At 38.6% G+C, this 23,064-nt stretch overlaps 1 protein-coding gene across 17 annotated transcripts in view; it reads left to right on the plus strand.

Moving 5' to 3' along the window:
• RBMS3 (RNA binding motif single stranded interacting protein 3) overlaps positions 1-23,064 on the plus strand; it is a 1,606,934-nt gene that overhangs the window by 869,104 nt on the left and 714,766 nt on the right. The window contains exon 1 of one of the 17 annotated variants that reach the window (XM_062215640.1): positions 486-515. The exons of the other annotated variants lie outside the window; for them this stretch is intronic. The gene's annotated coding sequence lies outside the window, so the exon portion shown is untranslated. Of the gene's footprint in view, positions 1-485; positions 516-23,064 lie in introns of those variants that run through there. 17 annotated transcript variants of the gene reach the window in all.

The raw sequence follows: 23,064 nt of genomic DNA on the forward strand, positions 1-23,064 counted from the left end.
GCTCTGTCCTTTTGGGGAGCATTTGGTACTGGGGAGCCTGTGGCTTTAAGAACTTGTGGGACTTCATAAGAAGAGCATATTAAAAAAAAATCTACCACATTAACCAGTTTTTCTTTACTTCTAAGACCATATGGAGGGAAAAGCCAAAGCAAAACAAAACTGCTTTCAATCTACTGGACAATTTAACTTTAAATTTCTAGTGAAGCTACAATGAGGGTAATTTAGCATAGCCCCTGTTCTCAGTTAGTAATTTCCCCCTGTAAATGGGGTGTGTGAGACTTGAAATATTCAGCAAAGCATGATGCATGTGACTAAGCTGTGTCTCCATTGCATGTGTGTCCAGTAAGGACAGACATGCGAAGTTGTCTTTGTTATTTCACTAGGATAAAGCCGGGAGTTGTGGGTGACTGACAGCTCTTTACAGGATAGCCTGCCAACCCTGCTTCAATTTTGTTTATGTGAAGAAAACTCTCCCCTCCCTTGTCTCAGCCCAGCAAGTTAATACAAAACGAGGGGTAAGTGCTCAGTGCTGTGCAGTCAGAGAGACCTGGAGTTACTTCTAGCCCTTGGCCAAAGGCAAGTTGTTTAAGTCTGTAGTTGATTTTTCTTATCTGTACAATGGGCCGTTCTAAAGAGTTGACATGAAAATGAAAAATAGAAACAATTAAGTTTAAAGTGCTTAGCATAATACCTAACACTTAGCATGTGTTCCTTAAGTGATGTTAATATTAGAGTCATGTTTTTTTATTCCTTTGTTTTTATTATACGTGACTATTATCTAAGCGTTTTACAATTCCTCTTTGCAATACAAATGTAACTTAAGGTTTTTAATTCATTCCAAAATTGAGAGTAAACATGTCTTTAAGGATATGAAGAAATTTGGAGGCCAGTCTAATTGAATAACTTTCTATTCCTAAATTTCATTAAAGGTTTTTTAAAAAGATTTTTACGGTAATCTTTTACATTACTTAATGGTTTGTTTTTTCCTGCTATATGAGCATATTTGTAAAGAATCTCATGTCTGTATATTCTTAAGAAACAATGTTCTTTTTTTTTATTCAGTTCAATCGTATTTTTATCTTTTGCAGCTGCGAGGCAGCAGATGATAAATCAAAAACTAATATTTCCAACAACCTCAAAAAATAAAAGTCTGCGACAGATTAAATATGAGCTAAATGAGGCTTATGGATGATTTGTTCTAATTAGATATAAGGTACATATTCCTGCAATTGTGAATTTTATTAAAGTCAGAACGTGTGGTTGTTCAGGCTTTCCTGCATTGCCCTTTAAAGAACCATTTGAAAATATTTTGGGTCTGCTGTCGCTGAGACAATATGGCTTGGCAGTGTACTGGTAACTTAATAAGCTCACCACATTTGTCATGCAGAAACTGTTCTTTATATGCAAAGCTGTCAGACAGATTGAGTATATAATTCTTCCCCGCATGAAATAATATGATAAAACTCCAGTATCAAATTGAATGCTGTACTAGTGTTTGGAATCTTTCATGCATAGGTTAGAATTGTTTTACAATGGAAGCATTGTTTGATGACAAATACTCTTTTTGTAACATTCATCAGTTATATTTAATAGCAGGCATTATCCTGCTGACTATAGGTCTGCCTTCTTTGCAGTTAACACACTGGAAAATGAAGCCTGCTTCTCAGTTATGTTTGACATTTCTTTTTAAAATGGTTAACTGCTACAATTAGAGCACAGAGTCAGAGTTGTGGATGTTGTCACTCCTTCTACAAAAGCCTAACGCACAGCATTATGCCAGTTGTGATCTGGAGCAGTCAGTGTCTGCCTCCTTCTTGGTTCAGATTCAGTCTCCAATGATAATGCTGACTCCTGTGATACCTGGAGTCTCCATTCACCACAGAAAGAATGGCTTGTGGCGTGTGCCCATAGAATGCATGTTGGCCCCGGCCGTGGGAGAATCAGCAGAAAGTGTGGATCTGGCCCACGAGGCCAATTCTAGAAGGTCAGGCATTTGCATTTCGCTCAGTGGCGTGCATCCTCAAGGAACTGGCCCACCCAGGGTCAGTTTCCAGGGCCTAAAAGCGAAAGAAATCACTACGAATATGAACACAGCAAAAGTGCACAAAGCGACTGTTTGCCAAGTGAGTTCCTGTTACAGAGTGGCCTGGTGCCAAAGCTCTTCCAAGCACTCCACGCTACTTCATGGACTTGGTATGTGGGAGAAACTCGTAACTCTGGGACTGCCCATTGTACAATGTCTGTCACATCTGAAGAGTGAGCATTCCACAGCCTCAGGGCCACCCAGCCACCCAGCTCAGAACTCAACCAAGAGAGAGGTCAGGGTAGGATTCAGCCTGAATAGGAAGAGAGTGCATTTGCGAAACTTGTCGAATTCTCCCTTTCCTCCCAGCGGCAAATCTTCCTCCTTCCCTCCCTCGCTTTGATTTTTTCCATTGTCTTATTTTTGAAGGGAGCTCTGTTCTAAATGTACTTAAAATGATTATAAAATATTCATAGGGAATCTTAGCCTGGGCTTGGCAAACCTTGATTTTTTCAGCTGATCAGCCTTTCCGGTTTTTCTTAACAAAGGAAAACCAGATCGCTTGCATCCCATAACTTCACAGCATAACCTCCATCTGGAATGAATTCGGCATCTTTAACAAATATGTGTTCTCTAGTCGGAAACCATCTAAAAATAGTGCTCCAACAAGCAAGAAAAAACTATTTTGACATTTTCTTCATGTTTTGTGTGGTAAGCACAGTTTGAAACAGGCTTTCTGTTAATTTTCACAGGCTTAAAAGTCGATGTGCTTTTGAGTGTATGGAAGGTGGATTTTGCCCAAGGATGTTTTCTGATCCAAAATATAATGTAGCCATTGTGTTTGTTAGCAAGGCACAATTCTTTGCACAACTCAGCCTTTACACAAAACTCAAATACAAATATCTAAAATGAAATGTTCTATCAGCATCTACAGATGCAGGCCAGTACTGGTTTTTCTTATGTAGTTTTGTTTTGTTTTGTTTTGTTTTGACAGGCAGAGTTAGACAGTGAGAGAGAGAGACAAGGAGAAAGGTCTTCCTTCCATTGGTTCACCCCCCAAATGGCCACTACGGCCGGCGTGGCGCTGCGCCGATCCAAAGCCAGGAACCAGGTGCTTCCTCTTGGTCTCCCATGCAGGTGTGCAGGGCCCAAGGGCTTGGGCCATCCTCCACTGCCTTCCCGGGCCACAGCAGAGAGCTGGACTGGAAGAGGAGCAACCAGGACAGAACAGGCGCCCCAACTGAGACTAGAACCCAGGGTGCCGGCGCCGCAGGCGGAGGATTAGCCTAGTGAGCCACGATGCCGGGCCTTATGTAATTTTGTATGAAGACAGGCAGAACCAACCCGTGAGGTTGGGTTCACAGCCTGATCCACAATGATGCAGATGCATGTGACTTTAGCACTGAACCAAAGAATTGCCTTTAGGAACACTGAACCCCTGTGGCAATAATAACCGGTCCTGTAGTTAATAGTCTGCTACCCTGTGTTAGACATCAAAGCAGCTACAAAACATAAATACACATATTGACATTTACCCATTTATATTGTCTCATTTAATCCTGCCAATTATTCATGACATGAACATGAGAAAATTGAAACTCCAAAAGTTTAGCAAATTGCCAAAGATAACTGATTGATAAATACTAGCAAATATTTTCAAACCCAGGCTTCATATTGTTTCTGGTGCTGCTATGTTCCCATTCAAGAAATGGAAAATAAACAATATATTCATGTTTTTCATCAACTCTGTATTTCAGTAATTAGAAAATAATTAAGCTCAAAAATTTTTATACTTTCCAATTCTATTTTAGCAAACCTAAATTTGTTTTTAAAAAAGGTGATCATTATAATTACATTGTAACATGCTTAAAATTCTTAACTCAAGGATATTAATGTATATAATATCTTTGATTATTCCTGACCCCTTTTGTTGTTATGTGGAGCTGATTAAGGAAAATCCTCCAATTTAATGTTAATAGACATTTATAGAGATGGTTATAAATGAATGAAAATATTACTATCATAGGAATAATTCCTAGAACAATTATTCACCTGAGGATAGCTAATAGATATTGAAATGTCTCCCAGTCCATCAAACTGTTTTTCCTATAATAAAAATGTTGCCTATATGGCTCAAATGACCTGTTAGTTATAGGAGTAGGAAAAGATTCACATGGATGTGTGAATAGGTGGCTGCACAGAACCAGGAACTGATGTAATGGCAAAGCCATCTTTAAGCCTGAGAACAAATATAAAACCGTCTCCAAACACTGCTTGTCTCTACAAATGCATAGGGTTCCCAGGTGCATGGTTAGGGGACATATTTGGCAAGGCTGATCTTTCTAACTTGCACTTATGGTGCAACATGCTATCTGTTGATTGTATTTTACGGAAGAGAAGTGACTTGGCAAACAATTCCATTGCCTGCTTGGTAAGATAGATTAGAAGGGTACCTTGGAAGAGCCTTAAGCCTATTATTGTGGCCTCCCCATGTTTGAGATGAGAGAACTGAGGCTCTATTGCATTAAGTACTAATATCCAAGATCAGTTACAGATGGGGGCATCTGGGAACAAAACCTGTGTGCTTTGGTCTGTGCTCTTCTGCCTTGCAGTTGGCCCTCTTTTTTGCCTTTCTCAACAAGTACCACATCTATTTTGTCTTGAATTGGCATTCATGTTTATGTACCGGCTATAAAATATCAATTCCAGCATCTTGACTGTCACCAATGAAGCTTACAATATATTTTATACTTCACCTGTGAGTTACGTAAAAGCAAATAGAGTGTTTTGTAATTTATAAATTGATGTCAACTGAGGCACAAAAGGAGGACTCATTGGCTTGCCTTCAGCCCAGCAACATGTCCTCTGTAAACAATAGAAGAGAGTCTCTCCTATACAGGTTTAGAGCAGTGCCTCTCAAAGTGCTCCCTGGAGCAGCAGCTTTGTCAGTGCTTGGGGACTTGGAAGAAATGCACATGCTCAGATGCCTACTCACACTCCCTGTATCAGAAACTGCTATCAAGTCAAGCAGTTTGGGTTTTAAATGCCTCCCAGGTAATTCTAATGAATCTAATATGTCAGAGCTAATAGCTTACAGATTTAGATTATTCTAGTCTAGATTTGTTCCCTGTTTCCCTCTCTTCCTTTTTATTTAATATTTTAATACTTTGTAATACTTTTTTCAGAAATACTTTGGTTTCTTGCTTTTGAAGAATTAATGTCTTTTAAATAGTTGCTAGGCAGGCACTCTATCAGCAGTTATTTGGGACTTTTGATATGGTGGGAGAACCAATCTTGCAACCCTCTGTGGATGAGTGGGCTAGCATCATCAGTTTTGATAGGATTCCTGGCAGGTGTATTCCTTGCTAATTTCAAATAATTGCTTCCCCTGTTTGTCTCTGCTGCCCATGCCACTACTGCTCTGTTGGCAGACCCCACGGGGCGGTCAGCCTATGCAAGCCAGGACACTCTCCCACCTTCTCACTCTTGCTGTGCTCCCTCCCCTGCCTGTGGCACCTGCTGGGTAGGGCTGGGGAAAGGGTTGAGTTAGATGGGGAAGCCTGGCTTCTCTGGGGCTCATGCCTTCATTCTTCTAGAGATAAGTTAGAAGCCTCATTCTTCAAGGTCTAGGCTTAAATTCCCTTTACACCAACACTCCATTCACTTCATTATCCTCTCCTGACTGAAGAAAGACCAAGACAAATGGCATTTACAAATGAAAAAAATCTGGGGACAAGAGCTTTGGTGTGTGCCTAATAAGAAACCAGTTGTTCTGTCAGTACTTAGTGAGCACCAGGAAGTGGCTGTAGGTCCTCCCAGATGTGGAATTTCTGACCTTTGGTTGTCCAAAATTGGCTGAAAGCACTGGTTGCAGTGTCATTCATCATGGTTATTAAGCACAGGAATGGGAAAACTTCATGCTGTTATTTAACTCCTAACAGTACTGTAAAGAGGAGAGACCTTAAGTAGAATGTAATCCTTCTTTAAAAAGAGCATAATGATGTAGGGAAGTCATATTTTTCCCGTGAGGGAGACAGTGATAGTAAATAAGCAGTTGCCTCACAAATCTAATTCCAGGAGTTCTGGCAAGAACTGCTCTCAGAAATAATGTTACAGACAAATCCCAGAGTCCATAAATTCCTTTAATCAAGAGGAAATGTTTTAATAAATTAGAATGGAAATGCCTTAAGAAGAGACAGACCATTGCCTTAAGATAACAAGGTAGGAGACGGAGCTGATGTTTTATTAAACCCTAGGGTGGGGGGAGGAGCACTTTTTCGGGGTGCAGGAGGAGAAAAAAGAGTAATTGTATTGACAACACATAAGATGACTGCCAAAGGAAAACTTGGGCAAAAGAGATGAGGCAGGGCCAAGAAGAAACATGACCTTGCATTTTTGCTGAGGATCGGTGTCTATGGATTGATTCCTTCTGTCAAAGCAGCGTTGTTCATGTGATGGGGCCTAACCTGTATCACAGAACAGTCAAGCACACGCACAGAGAGATTCTAATGAGGTCTGTGTTCTCCAGGACTCACTGTAGATTTTCTGGAGCCTAGTGGAAAATGGTACGTGAAATTCAAGATGGCAGCAGCAGAGAACTAAGCCAAGAGTGAGGTGTTCTAGGTGAGGAGCGCTGTGCACCAGTTCCATGCCCGTGATGCCAGCCACATCTTCCCTCATTGCTCTACTCGAGATATGGTCTCCCATTTTGTCTTATGTACTTAACTGTAGGGCTGGTATCTTAGGACGGATGTCACTTGTAAAGTTTGGTTTTGACATTGTGTACTGAAGTTCTCTCTGGATTTGGAATAGGATTTTGAGGATGGAGGAATACCTTGTCTAGGGGCTAAATATATTGAGAGTTGAATATGCCTCAGATTTTATATATATATATATGTATATATATACATACATACATATATATATGTGTGTGTGCGTGTGTGTGTGTATCCCACTTATATTTTTTAGCATTAATTCCAAGTGCTTCCTAGAGAGAATTATGAAAATGCCAACTCTTTCCCCATATTGAAAAGTCGAATATCCTTGGAAGAGAAGAATGCCTTTTGCCTGAATTCATTATAGCAAAAGCAAAGCTAATCTTACTATAAAATTCCTTAAAACCAACTCTACCTTTTAGGAGATGTCAAACATCTGTTTCCTCTATGTATTTTGCTTTCCTGGTTTGACAAGATAATTATATGATAGTGTTTCAGTGGCATAACAGAAATGGTAGCAAATCAAGTACATCATTAAGCCGCCTATCTTCTATTCCCATTACATACATATGTCCTTTTTTTTTTTTGTAGTTTAGCATCAGGGAGGTACTGTTTAAATACATAAAAGGCTATTTTTATTTAATGCTTTTTAATTTAACTTAAATTTAATTTAAATTCAGTGGTTTTTAATGTATTCTATGTTTTATTCATTTTTAACCTGTGAGATATAATTGTCATAGACTCCACACCACTTTTGCAGTGATTAGAAAGAGCTAGCTGAAAAATTAAAAGGGAAAAAGAAAGGAAGGAAAGTGGGGCAGTTGAGGTGGGAAGGAAGGAAGTATGGTTATCTTCTTAGAACTGTATCTGTGCAATTCATAAAATCTGTTCTATTTACATTAATAAAAATTAAAAAGAAAATAAGAGCTAGCCATTAGCAATAATATTTTGGCTGGTTAGAGGAAAATTCATATATACATGCATACACACACATACACACTAGAATACATGTGCAGATAAATAGTAAAAAAATAAGCAATGGAATCTTTAATTTTAACATATGTTTAATTGAACCTATAATTGCATAAACATTAAGAAACACAAAAGAATCAATGTTTTGTATATCCTCTAATTTAATTATTAGTAACTGCAAAGGAAATATTCTTACCCTGTTTTAGACAAGAAGAGATTCAGGGGAATTCAGTTGTGTAGCCCATTGACATATATTCTGGAGGGTTCAAACACTGCTCTATACTTATTTTTAAAATGCATGCCTTTTTAAAACTACCTTTTAGGATGAAGGAAAATATTTAAAAAATTTAAAGTATTTCCATTATATTAAACTTTGTATCCCCACCCCTTTTTATTTAGTAAGTTGTGTAATAAGTGTTCAGTTTGGGGGCAGGTATCTGGCCTATTGGTTAAGCACTGATCAAGACATCCATGCTCCATATTGCAGTACCTGGGTTCAAGTCCCAGCTCCACTCCTGGTTTCAGCTTTGTGCTAATCTGTACCCTAATGACCCTGGGAGGTAGCAAGTGATGGCTCAAGTGGTGGTGTTTCTGCCAACCACAAGGGAGAGCAGGACTGAGTTCCCATCTGTTGGTTTTGTCATGGTCCAGCCCTGGCAGTTGCAGGCATTTAGGGAGTAAATCAGTGAATGGGAGTGCTCTTGCTCGCTCGCTCGCGGTCTCTCTCTCTCTCCATCTATCTCTTTCTCTCTCTTATTCCCCCATATCTTTTTCTCTCTCTGCTCCTCAAATAATATCTTTTTTTATTTCAATTTGACCAACAAGGTTATTAAAGCTTCAGGGGTATGGTGAGTTCCTGAGCATGCCCAGTTGTCTGGCAGCCTATCAGAGACCTGACAGCTGCACGGATGGTGATGTCCTCAACTCTGCATCCTAGGGTCTAGACCACATCGTCTGCACTGGCTTTTGCCTCCTCTTACTGCTCTTAAATGGCAGTGAACCTTTACCTTCAGTTGTTTATCACCTCTTGTAAGAGTCTCCACCTATTTAAAGTGTAGGATTATTTTCATTCTGGGAATATAGAACCAGGCTCTTCGTTTCAGGGACATGCCAAGCAGCGCTAATTGGAATTAATTTAATTGGATTAAAACCAAAGAGGCACATTTTCTCTTGTCTGTGTAACCTTACCCTCTTGCTTAATCTTCATAAAATACCATGTGTTTTGTGTGCAACCTGGGGATATAAGTAGGATAGCTGGTGATTCTAGGAAAGTCTGAAGTAAGGTAAGCATTCCTGGAGTGAAATGGAGCTAACATTTTTTTGGTGGAAATAGTGTAGAATAAGTGAAGAAGAGACTGTTGAATTCTGAGTTATTTCTAGGGATGGGGGCTTCAGATGTGGACAGAAATAGATACTGTGCTTTTTTTTTTTAAGATTTTATTTGAAAGGCAGGGAGAGAGAGAGACAGAGAGAGAGGAAGCAATCTTCCATCTACTTGTTCATCCTCAAATAGCCACAATGGCCGTGGCTGGGCCAGACTGAAGTCAGGAGCCAGGAGCTTCAATTTAGTCTCCCACAAGTGTGCAGGGGCCCAATCACTTGGCCATCTGCTGCCTTCCCAGGCACACTAGTAGGGAGCTGGATTGGAAGTGGAACAGCTAGGACTTGAAGTGGCACCCACATGGGATGCTGGTGCTGCATGTGGCAGATTTACCTGTTTTGCCACAATGCCAGCCCTGACACTCTGCTTTCATACCCATTGATGCAATGGATTAGGCATGAGGATGTGAGACCAGGTTCTTTGCACCTCTCACAGATATACTGAAGCGCTGACAAATCACTAAACCAACTTTGAAGCCAACCAATTTCGAGTAAGTGGAAATTGATGAATCTTCTATTGGCTGGAGTATATTTTTTGGTGGCTGCTTTCATAGATTTCTTATTTTTAAACTTTTATTTAATAAATATAAATTTCCAAAGTACAGCTTTTGAATTATAGCAGCTTTCTCCCCCCATAACCTCCCTCCCACCCGCAACCCTCCCATCTCCCACTCCCTCTCCCATCCCATTCACATCAAGATTCATTTTCAATGATCTTTATATACAGAAGACCAATTTAGTATATACTAAGTAAAGATTTCAACAGTTTGTACCCACAAAGAAACACAAGTATAAAGTACTGTTTAAGTACTAGTTCTACCGTTAATTCACATAGTACAACACATTAAGGACAGAGATCCAACATGGGGAGTAAGTGCACAGTGACTCCTGTTGTTGATTTAACAATTTGACACTCTTATTTATGACATCAGTAATCACCCTAGGCTCTTGTCATGAGCTGCCAAGGCTATGGAAGCCTCTTGAATTCACAAACTCTGATCTTATTTAGACAAGGCCATAGTCAAAGTGGAAGTTCTCTCCTCCCTTCAGAGAAAGGTACCTCCTTCTTTGATGGCCCATTCTTTCCACTGGGATCTCACTCATAGAGATCTTTCATTTAGGTCATTTTTTTTTTTTTGGCCACAATGTCTTGGCTTTCCATGCCTGAAATACTCTCATGGGCTTTTTAGCCAGATCCAAATGCCATAAGGGCTGATTCTGAGGCCAGAGTGCTGTTTAGGACATCTGCCATTCTATGAGTCTGCTGTGTATCCCATTTCCCATGTTGGATTGTTCTCTCCTTTTTAATTCTATCAGTATTAGCAGACACTAGTCTTGTTTATGTGATCCCTTTGACTCTTAATCCTATCATTATGATCAATTGTGAACTGAAACTGGTCACTGACTAGTGAGATGGCATTGGTACATGCCACCTTGATGGGATTGAATTGGAATCCCCTGGCACCTTTCTAACTCTACCATTAGGGGTAAGTCCAAGTGAGCATGTGCTGAACTGTACATCTCCTCCCTCTCTTATTTCTACTCTTATATTAACTGGGATCACTTTTCAGTTAAATTTAAACACCTAAGAATAATTGTGTGTAAGTTAAAGAGTTCAACCAATGGTATTAAGTAGAACAAAAAAATGCTAAGAGGAATAAAGTAGTAAGTTGTTTCTCGACAGTCAGGACAAGGGCTCATCAAGTCATTGTTTTTCATAGTGTCTGTTTCACTTCAACAGGTTTCCTTTTAGGTGCTCAGTTACTTGTCACCGATTAGGGAGAACATATGATATTTGTGCCTTTGGGACTGGCTTATTTCACTCAGCGTGATGTTTTCCAGATTCCTCCATTTTGTTGCAAATGACCAGATTTCTTTTTTTTTTTGTTTGTTTTACTGCTGTATAGTTTGTGTTTGTATACATATTGCAATTCTGTATTATATTTGCATCGATGTTTTTATCTAATGAAGAAGTACATGTAGAAATAACCCAAGAAAGAGCATGTGTGTCTAACCGAGGATCTTATTTCTGTGTGGAGTGAACTGTCTTTTTTTTTTTTTTTTGCTTTTTAAACTTTATTTCAACATAGCTATGCTTACAGAAATACACTCATATTGGTTAATAGAACACAATTTAAATTTAACTTATCCTACAATTTTTACCAAACACCTGGTATATGGTTTAAGATTTTTTAAAAAAGGATTTGCAGCCTGGTTTATTTTTACCTATTATAAATGTATAAAAGATCTTCCATCAAATGCTGCACAAGAAGGCAGCAAAAACCTCAAGAAATTTACCTTTGGTTTGCCTAAGAAAAGTAACACGTACTGCACTGTAAAAGTTTATAAAAATCGGTGCAATAAAACATTGCTGTAATGTTTCAATGCCAGTTTAACAAAGTTCCGTAAGAAATGAGGAAGGGGACGGCGGGAGCCTATGTACACATGTGGAGCTAGAAGAGCTCTGGATGTAGGTACGACTGCATGTAGACTGTGAACCTACATAAACCCAGATTCAGATACTGTCTTTTGAGAATATTTTTTTACTGAGTATTTCATAAGTGATGTTATATTGAGACTTTAAGAGTTTGTCTATTAATAATTTTATTAATAATGGGTCTATTAATTTATGTAGCCAATTATCTGAATACGCCATATGTTTTGTGTTTGTTTAGTCATATCAACACTGATAATGTTGCTAAGATTAGTTAAACAGTTTTGATTGACAAAGAAGAGCAATACAATTTAATATGTTAAATATTTTATTCTGAGTAATCTTAGGAATTTCCAAAATGAATTTGCTACCAGAAATAATATTTATATATCTGTAAATATTAATGTAAATAAATAATATTTACATATCTGTGTAGGTTTCTCTTAAACATGTAGGTTTCTCTTAGGTAAATAGCTAATATTTTCCCTTTATTTAAGAAAGATTTTCTTGTATGTGTAATAACAAATCACAGAAAAGTGCTCCTAACTTCAAAGATACACGATGATGTTTCTCCCTCTGGAATACCACTTTGTCTTGGTGGGAATGTTGGTGCATTGAAAGCACTAGGAAAAGCTGATTCTAACTCACTGCCTGTCAAAAAACACCTGGATTTATAACAGTCACTTCACAAAGCCAAGAGCCAGCTTTAGAGGCATAAATTAAAGTTTCCTGCTGCATGGACTGTAGGGTAACAGTTTGCAAATGGTGAAGGCTGGATTTGAACGGAGACCACTGTCTTCATTTCCCACTTTGCCCTGCTGTGTGGTGGGTCGGGCTGCACACAGACGGTTTAGTCCACATTGCTGCTGTTCTTCACCACGCGAAAGCATGCAAGAGTAAACAGGAGTGCACCCATTTTATAAATCGGGAAATGGAGAGTATGTACAGGGTTTGAATCTGTATCTCTTTCCTAAGTCTATATCATTGCCTATGTTCCCAGATGGAACAAAATTACATTAGTGACATTTTCTGTCTTACCTCCTTCCTTCCCCTTATTCTTCTTCCTTGTTTTCGTCCTTCCTTTCCCCTTTCCAATCAAAGGACCCATATCCCTCCTATTTGTACAGGAAAGCCTTCCTGTAGCCTTTTTATTCATCCATTATTTTTGAGGGCATGTTGTAAACCAGGTGTTGTGCCAGGCACCTTGGCGTGTCAAGCAGTTTCTTATACTGTCACAGTACAATGCGGTGTGTAGAATTTTATCACACATTGGCAAGTGCTTGTTTCCTGAAAAGTGGAGCAGATGCTGTCTCCTGAGAACTTCTATTTCCCTTAACTACAGGGCAAATTGAAATTGTCCTTGGTTCTGCTTCAGCTCACCGGTTCTGAATCTTCTTTTGGGAATTGCTGGCAGAGAACAAGTTCCCAATCAGAACTACTATTTTTAGTTTCACGAGGACTCTTGTGTCTAAAAAAGGTGTTCCCTTTGTTGAGGCTGGTGTCTTAAATGTGGTCCAGGATCAACTAGCCACTATGTTCCACCAGCCTCTGGTGCTGGAAAGGTGCCGTTCCCTTTTGTGTGTACCCATCAGTATTTGGCACTTACAGCCAAAGAGCTGAGAAGGTTCCTAGTGCTTTTCTGGAAATAATTTAAGCCCACAGTGTTTGTGCACGGGTCTCTCTTCTGTCTTCTCAAGAAAGATTCCTTAAGTTTTTCAACATTTAATCTCTAAAGAGATCAATGAAATGGATTTCCTCGTAATTTCTCCGTAAGGGACTCTGGATACCCCATAAACTGTGCTGTCTGAATCCTGCAGCGGCACCTACAAATCTTTCTGCAGGAAGTGCAAGCCCAAGGTGGTGTCTTCATAAAGGGCTGTAAGAGTCTTAATTATCAACTGTTGGATTTCAGCCATTCTGCAAACAACATTTAACCAACTCTGATGGCAACAATATTTGTCTTGTTAAAGACAAGTTAAATGATTGCTGCACTATTTTCCTTCAAGGCTAACTTGTTAGTGATGGTGGAAGTGAGCTATTGACCAGGGTCTTCTCATTCATCTGACTTCCTTTATTGTTTTAAATGATCTCATGAGCTAAAGGGAAGCAATTTGCATTCCTTGTTCAATGAATTGTACCTGATAGTTCTGTCTATAATTTTCCTTGGGAAAGGAACAGAGAATCTGAGAATGAATAAATTGTCTCTTGAAAACTCATGGCTTTATCTACTTCTGTCAAAAAAGGCTATAGGTTTCAATTTTCTTGACTGAGGAGGTCTTGCATTCTTACAGTCTGGAAGGAGAGGTAATATTTTTTTTCTCCCACACTTCCTATCTCATCATTTCTTGCTCTCAGCTCTGCTTTATCTAAAATCTTGATTTCCACTATTGCTTTTAAGGGGATTGCTTTGAAAGACATAAAATGTGTCTCTCCATAGGAAGCCATCTCATAGAAGACAGCTCTTTCCACCTGCACATTTTATTTGCCTTGCATGTGGTTTTCTCACTCAAAGGTAAAGCTCACCAAGCTCTAAGCAACTGACTAGAGCGTTCCTGAAAATGTGTGTTGCCAGGTTGATGTGTGGTTGTGATGTTTTAAGGGACAAGCTGATAATCCGTGGCCAGAGGAGGCCATTAAGGAAACAGGTTTGATGGAAGTCCTGACATAGATGTTGACAACATCATTAAAATGATTAATCTGGACTAAGAAAAGAGTTTCAAAGTAATTAGAAAAATGGTTTGGTCAGATTCCTGGACTGTACATGTGGACAGTGGAAGCCAACATTCGAATATAGAGGGAGGGAATGTGAAGATGTATATTAAATCTGCACATCTTTTCTGAGAGGAGACTGCAAAGTTGGAAACTATGACTTATTTTTATATTGGTGATTTTTCTGTGAGACTTCAGGTTTCTTATCCCCTCCTTTTACAAGGTTGCTCAACAAGATTAGGTGTGAAGCTACATTAGAGAAATAGAATATTTCAGGCATCTAGAATAGTCCAGTACTGATATAAATTAACTCTAAGTCAAATGACTGTTTACCTACTTGATACTGCTATATAGGGATACAAGTTTTCAAAGCAGTAGCAGAAGACTGGTGTAGAGTCTGGGCTCCAGAAAGATTTAACTTAAGATAGAGGCTTTGGATGTGTCCTGAGGCAGAGAAAAAGTGCTTTGAGTAAAGCTAAATGACAGGACCATGCAGTTTTGCTGACTGCAACTAGTAACAGAGCAATGTTCAAGAAAGAGAATACTTGCACACACCTTTTTGAATGCATGCACACACCCACATTTTAATCCTGAGGCAGGGAAAACAGTGTTTTTGAGTATGATTAAGTGATAGGGCTGTGCAGTTTTGCTACCAACTTAGATTTTTGTTTTAATCATTTATGTTGCTTTGTGGATTCTAGTGAAGGCAATTCAGTCTTATAGGTTCAGAATACTTGAATTATTACGAAGCGATTAGTTTGTAGATTATGATGTCGCTTTAGCAGGAGTATAATTCAGGTCACTTTTACATAGTTAGATGATTTCCTAGTTCCTATAAAAGCTAATGTTTGTTATTGTGGGGCTAGAGCTTTTAGTGCACAAAGAAACCATCACATAAGAGAACTCCCAACATTTCACTATCTGTTGGTCATAACTTTAAAAGTCATATGGAAAACAAGTTATTGCCAGATTTCATTTTGTTTCCTTTTGTGTTTTGTAAAACCCAGTGGTGGATTTTCAGTTAATGCCTCGGGATGTGTGTTAAAGGAGTTTCACCAAGAATGTTGGGAATTCCTTTGGTGGCCAAAAGGAAATAAGAGGACTACGAGTTCTAATGAGAGAGACATGAAAAATGAGGAAACCATAAACATCATACTCAATTCTACAATGTATTTAACTTTCCTTTTCAACACGAAGATCTGAAATTGTTTGGAGGAATTTCTTTTTTTTTAAAAGCAACAAGTGAACTTTCTAGCACTTTCAGGTTTAATTCAAGTGTGTGTTAGGCATGCGACATGCTATGTGTAGGTATGTGCACTATGTCTAGGTCTGTGATTGTTAAAGATACTTAATAAATAGCTTCCATTCCGTGCACACAGGATGCAGACTGAAATTGGTAGGGGAAGAGTGGTCTGGGCATCTGCTTAATTGAATAAAGCTAAACACATTGTAATCCTGTTAAATTATAGTCCGTTTTGTATATTCTTGGTAATTAAAGTTATTATCTGTGGGGTGTGTGTGTGCACGAAGGGGAAAAATGCTCTCTTGGGAAGAATGGCATTTTGACGAATCACAGGAAATAGTAAATTACGTGGATTCCACGCAGCTCCCAAGGCCAGGACAAAGATTTTACCCCTGAAATTCATGAAACCAGGGCTGGAGGGATTTGGATGGAATTACAACTGAAGCGGTTTATTTGGGAGGAGGACAGGGTGGGGACAGAATTAAACCTTCAGTTGATTTTTGCAAACAAAACCTGTGGGGATGGTACCCTTAAAAAGGGAGAGAAAGCAAACTTCTTATTTTACACGAAAAAGTGCTTAGCAGCGTGAAGCGCTGAAGCATTGAAGATGACACTGGCCTTAAAAATGCTTGGCCTGGTGCTCCTAATAATAACCTCTACAGAGCATCTCAGGCAGGGCCATTGCTGCACAGGGTAGTGTTGACTGTCACATCAGGAGGAACGGAGTAAACAATAAATGAGTTTTCCAGGCTGTGACATGCTTGCACTTCACTGATTTCACGGTCTCTCTATCAATCACGTTGAAAACTTATTTTTCCCCTCAGTATTTCTGTTTTAAACCTCTTGGCTGCCTTGTCAATTAAGCTAATTAAGGCTGAAAATAATTCCCCAAGGGGGAAATTGAGCTAAAACATCTCAGGCACAATCATTTCTAGGACTTTTAATCTCGTCAGGAAATATTAATAATATGCAAGCAGGGTTATGCATAAAAGGGATGCTATAAAATGCTGCATTGTTCATGGAGCATATAGTCAGACAAAACACCACATTTACTGTCTCCAGAAAATGAAAGTTAATTTATGCAGTTCCTCAACAGGCTTTATTATAGCGCCACATATTTGTGGTAGACTTAAGGCCGTGGGAACTTTCTGCTCTTGACTCCTTTTCTTTAGGAAAAAAATCAAATCAAACAACTCTTTATTTTTAAAAAGAGGTACAATGCAATGATGAAAATGTGGCTGAGAGTCCCAGCTCTTTCCTAATAAATTGAGTAACAGTTGGCAAAACCCAAAAAGATCCTCAACTCCCTGAGCTCCAATTTCCTCCTTAATTAAGTGAGGTCACAGGGATCCGAGGTCCACTTTTAGGAAGCAAATTGAAGCTCAATTCAGAAATTAGAATCTGCAGTTCCCATTCAGTAATCAATGTTTAATGAAAACGTAGATGCACATCCAGTGGTGTCCCTTTCTCCGACTCAGGTCTGCAGCTGAACCGACTGTTGAAGGATGGACTGTGTAGTGCTCTCTCTTGTCCAGGCAGTTCCCCCCTTCCTCAGCCCCCTGACTCACTTCTGACCCTGCAGGGGTCAAAGTCAGAGGAGAGGGAGGAAGGCAATGGAGCTCTTATCCACCTTGAGATGACGTTACAGTCTCTTTCTCCACTGCTTACATCTGTGGTGTCAATGATGTATTTTCCTCCTGCTCTCTGCTCCATTCTTAGCTCTCTGTCTTCCTACCACCTTCGCTATTCCAGGTTCAGTCTACAAACTCTGTAGGTTCTTAGCTCCCCATGGTTCTTCTGGACAAGTGACACAAAATCCTTTCTCCTTCTCCCTCATCCGTTCCCTCTTGTAGCCCTCATCTCCTCCCAGGAAGTTCTCATTCATGCCTGGTTCCAGCTACGTCTGAGAAGGCAGTGCAGCCTCAGTGCCACCACCCCTTTTTAATTGGTCCAAAGCGGCTCATCAGTGGCTTTCCTTGCCGCTCTGTTCCCTCAGCAGAAAGGACCAGTCCCAGCTCAATTTGCCCCAAGAACACAGAGGGAGCGCACTAAGCTCCAGGGGGGTCCGTGAAGTGAGCCTTGAACACGTTCTCCAAACAGATCTTCCTCCCCTGATCTTCTTCCTGGTTTCGTTTAAAGCCATTTAACTGGCTCTGTGTCACCCTGTTTTGACGTTTTGTATGTTTTATCTGAAAACTTATTTAGGTATCTGCTATTTTAACTTGGTACCTCAGTTAAAGAATCCAGTGTCACATACTGTGGCAAACGATTTCAATTCTAATTACCTTCACAACTTACTCCAGTTTCCCATTGCGAACATATGAATCTCTACTTATTCACAGAATTCCAACTGTTCTTTTTAAACATTTGTGAAAGTAAGGGATTTTAAAAAGTTGTCATTATAAAATTATGGCAGAGACATTAAGGATAGCTGTGGCTATCAGTTGATGTGATTTGATATTTGTGTTATTTTTATTAGCAGGGTGTTTGATGAATTAGAATTGGTACATTTTAAAGTTGACCAGTATATTTATAAATGTTTCTAGATCTGGATTCAGGTGCACGCCACAGAAGATTATATAGGTACATTTCAATTAATTTGTCACATGTAAAATAAGTGAAGACTTAGTTCAAACCGGAGTGTCTTCATTTGGCAAAAGTGACCTGAGCATTTTCTATAGGCAAGACGCTGCACTGGAGCCATGAAGGTGGACATATAAAACCCTTCTCTCCTAGGACAAAGCATATAGTCTGCTCTAGGAAAAGGTACCTGTTTAGGATGAACCTTAACCAATATCTTACATGTGGAGTGGTTTAGTTTCCTTTGGGTTCTAATTGATTATTTGGAAAATAATTTCAAGCATTATGTAGCATTTTTAAATTAGTACAATATAAAGAAGAAGCAAAAAAATAAATCATTCATAATCTACTCCCTAGACAGTGCTCTTTTCAATAAAGTCTAACAAAATAAAAGTTATAATAATATAGAAATTAAAAAAGTGAACATCTACTCTTTCCAAATCTATTAACATGTCTTATCGGTTTTCTAGAGAATATTATGTATATATACATCTACTTATTGAATATAAATATGTAAACGTACGATTATTGATATACATACATCAGCTTGTTTACCCGATTTCACCCCTTCTTCTCATAGTTTTCCACTTTGTTTTTTTCCACTGGTCTACTTCATTCTTTTTAGTAGCACAGGTGTATGCCTTATTATGAAAGTTTGATGACACAATCCGTCCACTCTTGATGGATGATTTCATTGCTAAAGCACTGAAGTAACAAGCATTATCGTGCAAATACCCCTGTGAATTCTGAGGAGTGTAATCTTAAGATAAATTCCTAAAAATTGCAGCATTAGATCAAAGAGACCCTGAGTTTTCTGTTATTTTAGTAGAGATTGCTAAATTGCCCATAAGAAATAATCCATACATTTGTACATTAGCCAGGAGAGCTGGATGCTTTTTCTTTTTCCCTTCTTCTAAGAAAAGATTGATTTATTTATTTGAAAGTCAGTGTGACACAGAGAAAAAAAATCTTCAGTCTGCTGGTTTACTCCCCAAATGCCTGCAACCATATGGGCTGGGTTAGGCTGAAGCTAGGAATCAGGAACTCTATCTACATCTCCTATGTGGATAGCAGGAGCCTCAGTAGTGGGGAGATCATCTGTCCCAAGCGCTCTCTTGACCTGTGGCATAGCACTACCCTCTCCTCCCCTGGCTTTGTATTTTCTCATAAATTCTCTAGAATTACAATTACTGAACTTACATATTTTACTGATATAGCTGTAAAAAAATAAAATCTCATTGTTTTGCTGCACATTTATTTTGTTATGCAAGGAGTTAAAAATACTTATATAATATTTTAAATATTTAAAAATTGATGTAGTAAGTTTTTTCTTGAAACTTATTGATGTTCAGATTTTAAAAAAAGATTTATTTATTTATTTGAAAATCAGAGTTACAGAGAGGGAGAGGCAGAGACAGAGAGAGAGAGATCTTTCATCTACTGGTTTACTCCCCAAATGGCTGCAACAGCAAGGGCCAGGCCAGACAGAAGCCAGGAGCCAAGAGCTTCATCTGGATCTCCCACGTGGGTACAGGGGCTCAAGTACTTGTGCCGTCTACTACTGTTTTCCTAGGCACATTAACAGGGATCTGGAGCAGAAGTGGGGCAGCCAGGACTCAAATTGGTGCCCATATGGGATGCTGGCCCTGCAGACAACAGCTTAACACACTACACAACAGCACCAGCCCCAGATGTTCAGATTTTAATTTTGTATTTGTCATCTTCTGACTTTTCTATGTACTTTGTAGATTAAGGAAAACACTTGTGTCCTTGACATAGCATTGTAGATAGTCTCCTCCATTTTTTCTTACATTTTTATTTTTTATGATATTTTTGCTACATAGATGTCTAACATATATCTGTAATAAAATCTAATATTTTTTTCTTTTGAACATTCTAAGTTTTGATATCTACTTAAAAGATCTGTCCCACCAAGTTTATCAATATTTTCGTCCATAATTTTTTGGACTTTTATATTTATTTTTATATTTTAATGTCAGTTGTGGAATAGGTACACAAACACATATACAAACACATACATCTAAGTATGCATACCAAAATGCACCTATATATGTAATTTAAATTTAATACAATTTTAATTTTAACACAACTAAATGGACCTATAGGCCCAATATTATAAAATAAGGAAAGAGAAGAGTGCGTTTGACCTGGTGGCAAAGACGCCAGTTAAGACATTTACATCCCATATAAGAGTACATGGGTTCAATTCCCATTTCTAGCTCCAGATTCCAGCTTCCTGCCAATACGGACCCTCAGAGGCTCAAACGGTTGGGTTCCTACCACCTACATGGGAGACCTAGATTGAGTTCCTGGTTATAGCCCTAGTTGTAGGCATTTAGGGAGTGAACCAACTAATAAGAGCAGACTCTGTCTCTCTTTCTCTGTCCCTCTGCCTGGAATAATTCCTCCTTCCACACTGATTTGAAATTTAATTGTATTGCCAGCATCGTGGCAAAGCAGGTTAGGCTGTCACCTGCAATGCTGGCATCCCATGTTAGCAATGTTTCAAATCCTAGATGCTCTACTTCTGATCCAGGTCCCTGCTAGTGGCCTGGGAAAGCAATGGAAAATGATCCAATTCCTTGGGCCCTTGCTCCCATGTGGGAGACCTGGGTGAAGCTCCTGGCTCCTGGCTTCAGCCTGGGCCAGCCCTGGCTTTTGTAGCCATTTTGGGAGTGAAACAGTGGGTGTAAGATCTCTCTCTCTCCCTCTGTTTTAGCCTCTCTCTCTGTTACTCTGACTTTCAAATAAATAAATAAAAAAGTTTTTAAAAAAGTTTTTTAATTGTAACATGGATCTTATTCCAAAATGTTTTAAGGTATCTTTGAATTCTTCTATTTTGCTTCTTTTACTATAAATCTATATTATCTCCTTCAAAAACACTTTAAAAATTATAGTTTTGTGATTAATATTCATGCATTTTAAAATGCTTTTCTTTACTTGTATGTTCATTATTGAAAACTGTGCAATTTCTTGTGACTTTTTTAAGACAAATATTTTGTTCAGTTTCACAAACATGTACACACTATTTTATGAATATTTCAGTTGGGACTATATTGTATTATATGTAAATTTATGTCTTTTATAATATGTGAATACCTATTCATTCACTAAAAATATTATTCTGTAGTACAGAATAGAACGCTGAATTTTCTTCATACAGTTGATAAACATTTATTTTAGATTTATACCTAGCATTTTTTACTTTTCTTGCTATTGAATATTGATTTCTCTCTTTGTTATATTTTCTTACTTTAAATGATAATCTTATCTTTCATTTCCCTTGTAGTTATCTCAATTTTCCTACTAGAATTTTATTAGATATTCTTAAGTGTCTTTAGACATAATCATATCACCTAAGATTACTGCTAAATATGTATCCTGTTATTCTATTTTTATAACTTTTTTTCTCTTTTTTCTGATTATATTATCTAGTACTTCCAGAGCAGTATAAAATTATAACACATTCTTGTTATGTTTTTATTATAATGAGAATGATTCTTGTTTCCTCATTAAAAATGATGGTGGCATCCTACTCTGTGTGTTTCTATGTGTTGGAATGTTTTATATTTGTGCGTGCATATTGTTTAAAGAAAGTAAATATTTCTACTTTTTAAAAAAGATGTATTTTATATATTTGAAAGAGTTACAGTACAGAGAGAGAAAGGTCTTTCATCCACTGGTTTACTCCTAAAATGGCCACAATTGTCTGGGCTAAGCCAATCCAAAGCCAGGAGCCATTACTGCTTTCCCAGGCCACAGCAGAGATACAGACTGGAAGAGCAGCAGCCAGGACTTGAACAGGTGCCCATATGGGATGCCAGTGCTGCAGGCCAGAGCTTTAACCCACTGCACCACAGCACTGGCCCTAGTATTTCTACTGTTAAAGATTAATTTAGTGTCAATGTTGGACTCAAACTCTGCCTTTTTGTGTTGATTAAGGAATACAGATTCGTAGAAACAATTACTTCTTAAATACTGAATACCTTTTCTTTTTTATTTTTTTGCTTGACTGAATTTGTGAATTTTTGTCATTCTTTTACTTGCTTATAATTAGGTTTGTGGGAAGGAAGATTTTGCAATCATGCTTCATTCTGTCATCTGAAACCAGAAGTCTAGTGGGAATGTTTTAATTATTCATCATGGAATCTGTACAGAAAACCAAATAGAGTTATGTATTTTTCACTTGATGATTTTGCTAATGTGATTCTAATACCCGCAAGTTAAGAAACCAAAAGCAGCCAATATGTTTTAAGACAACATAATTACTGCTTGGAAGTGACTACCAAAGGGCATATGGACTTCTATGAGATAAAATTATAAACCAGGAAAAGGGAAGATCAACTCCTGTGTTCTAATACATATGCAGGTTCTTATTAGCAAAATCTCTTTGAAAAGCATATGCAGCTATTTAAGTATAAGCCTAAATCCTTTAGAAGTAGATTTGTTCTTAATCTAGATGCTACAACACAGGAAGATACATCAACTGACACCAAGTAATATTAGATCTGGGTGTACTACCGACAATTCTTCCAATTTCCCATAAAAGTGAGAGGAGCTCTGGTATGCATTTCTTTTTGGTATGTTTGTTTGCTGTGTTTTCTGATTTTTATTTAATGGTAGGCATTTTTATGAAATAGTCCTCATTATGGCTCTTACAATTTATTAATTATTGAATGTTCTTTTCTTAAAATTTTAATTTTTTTTTTTAGTTTATTTTTTTGACAGGCAGAGTGGATAGTGAGAGAGAGAGACAGAGAGAAAGGTCTTCCTTTTTGCCGTTGGTTCACCCTCCAATGGCCGCCGCGGTTGGCGCACCGCCCTGATCCGAAGGCAGGAGCCAGGTGCTTCTCCTGGTCTCCCATGGGGTGCAGGGCCCAAGCACTTGGGCCATCCTCCACTGTACTCCCGGGCCACAGCAGAGAGCTGGCCTGGAAGAGGAGCACCGGGACAGGATCCGGTGCCCTGACCAGGACTAGAACCTGGT

This window comes from Lepus europaeus, chromosome 2 (genome assembly GCF_033115175.1).
Source record: "Lepus europaeus isolate LE1 chromosome 2, mLepTim1.pri, whole genome shotgun sequence".
Taxonomy (NCBI): Eukaryota; Metazoa; Chordata; class Mammalia; order Lagomorpha; family Leporidae; genus Lepus; species Lepus europaeus.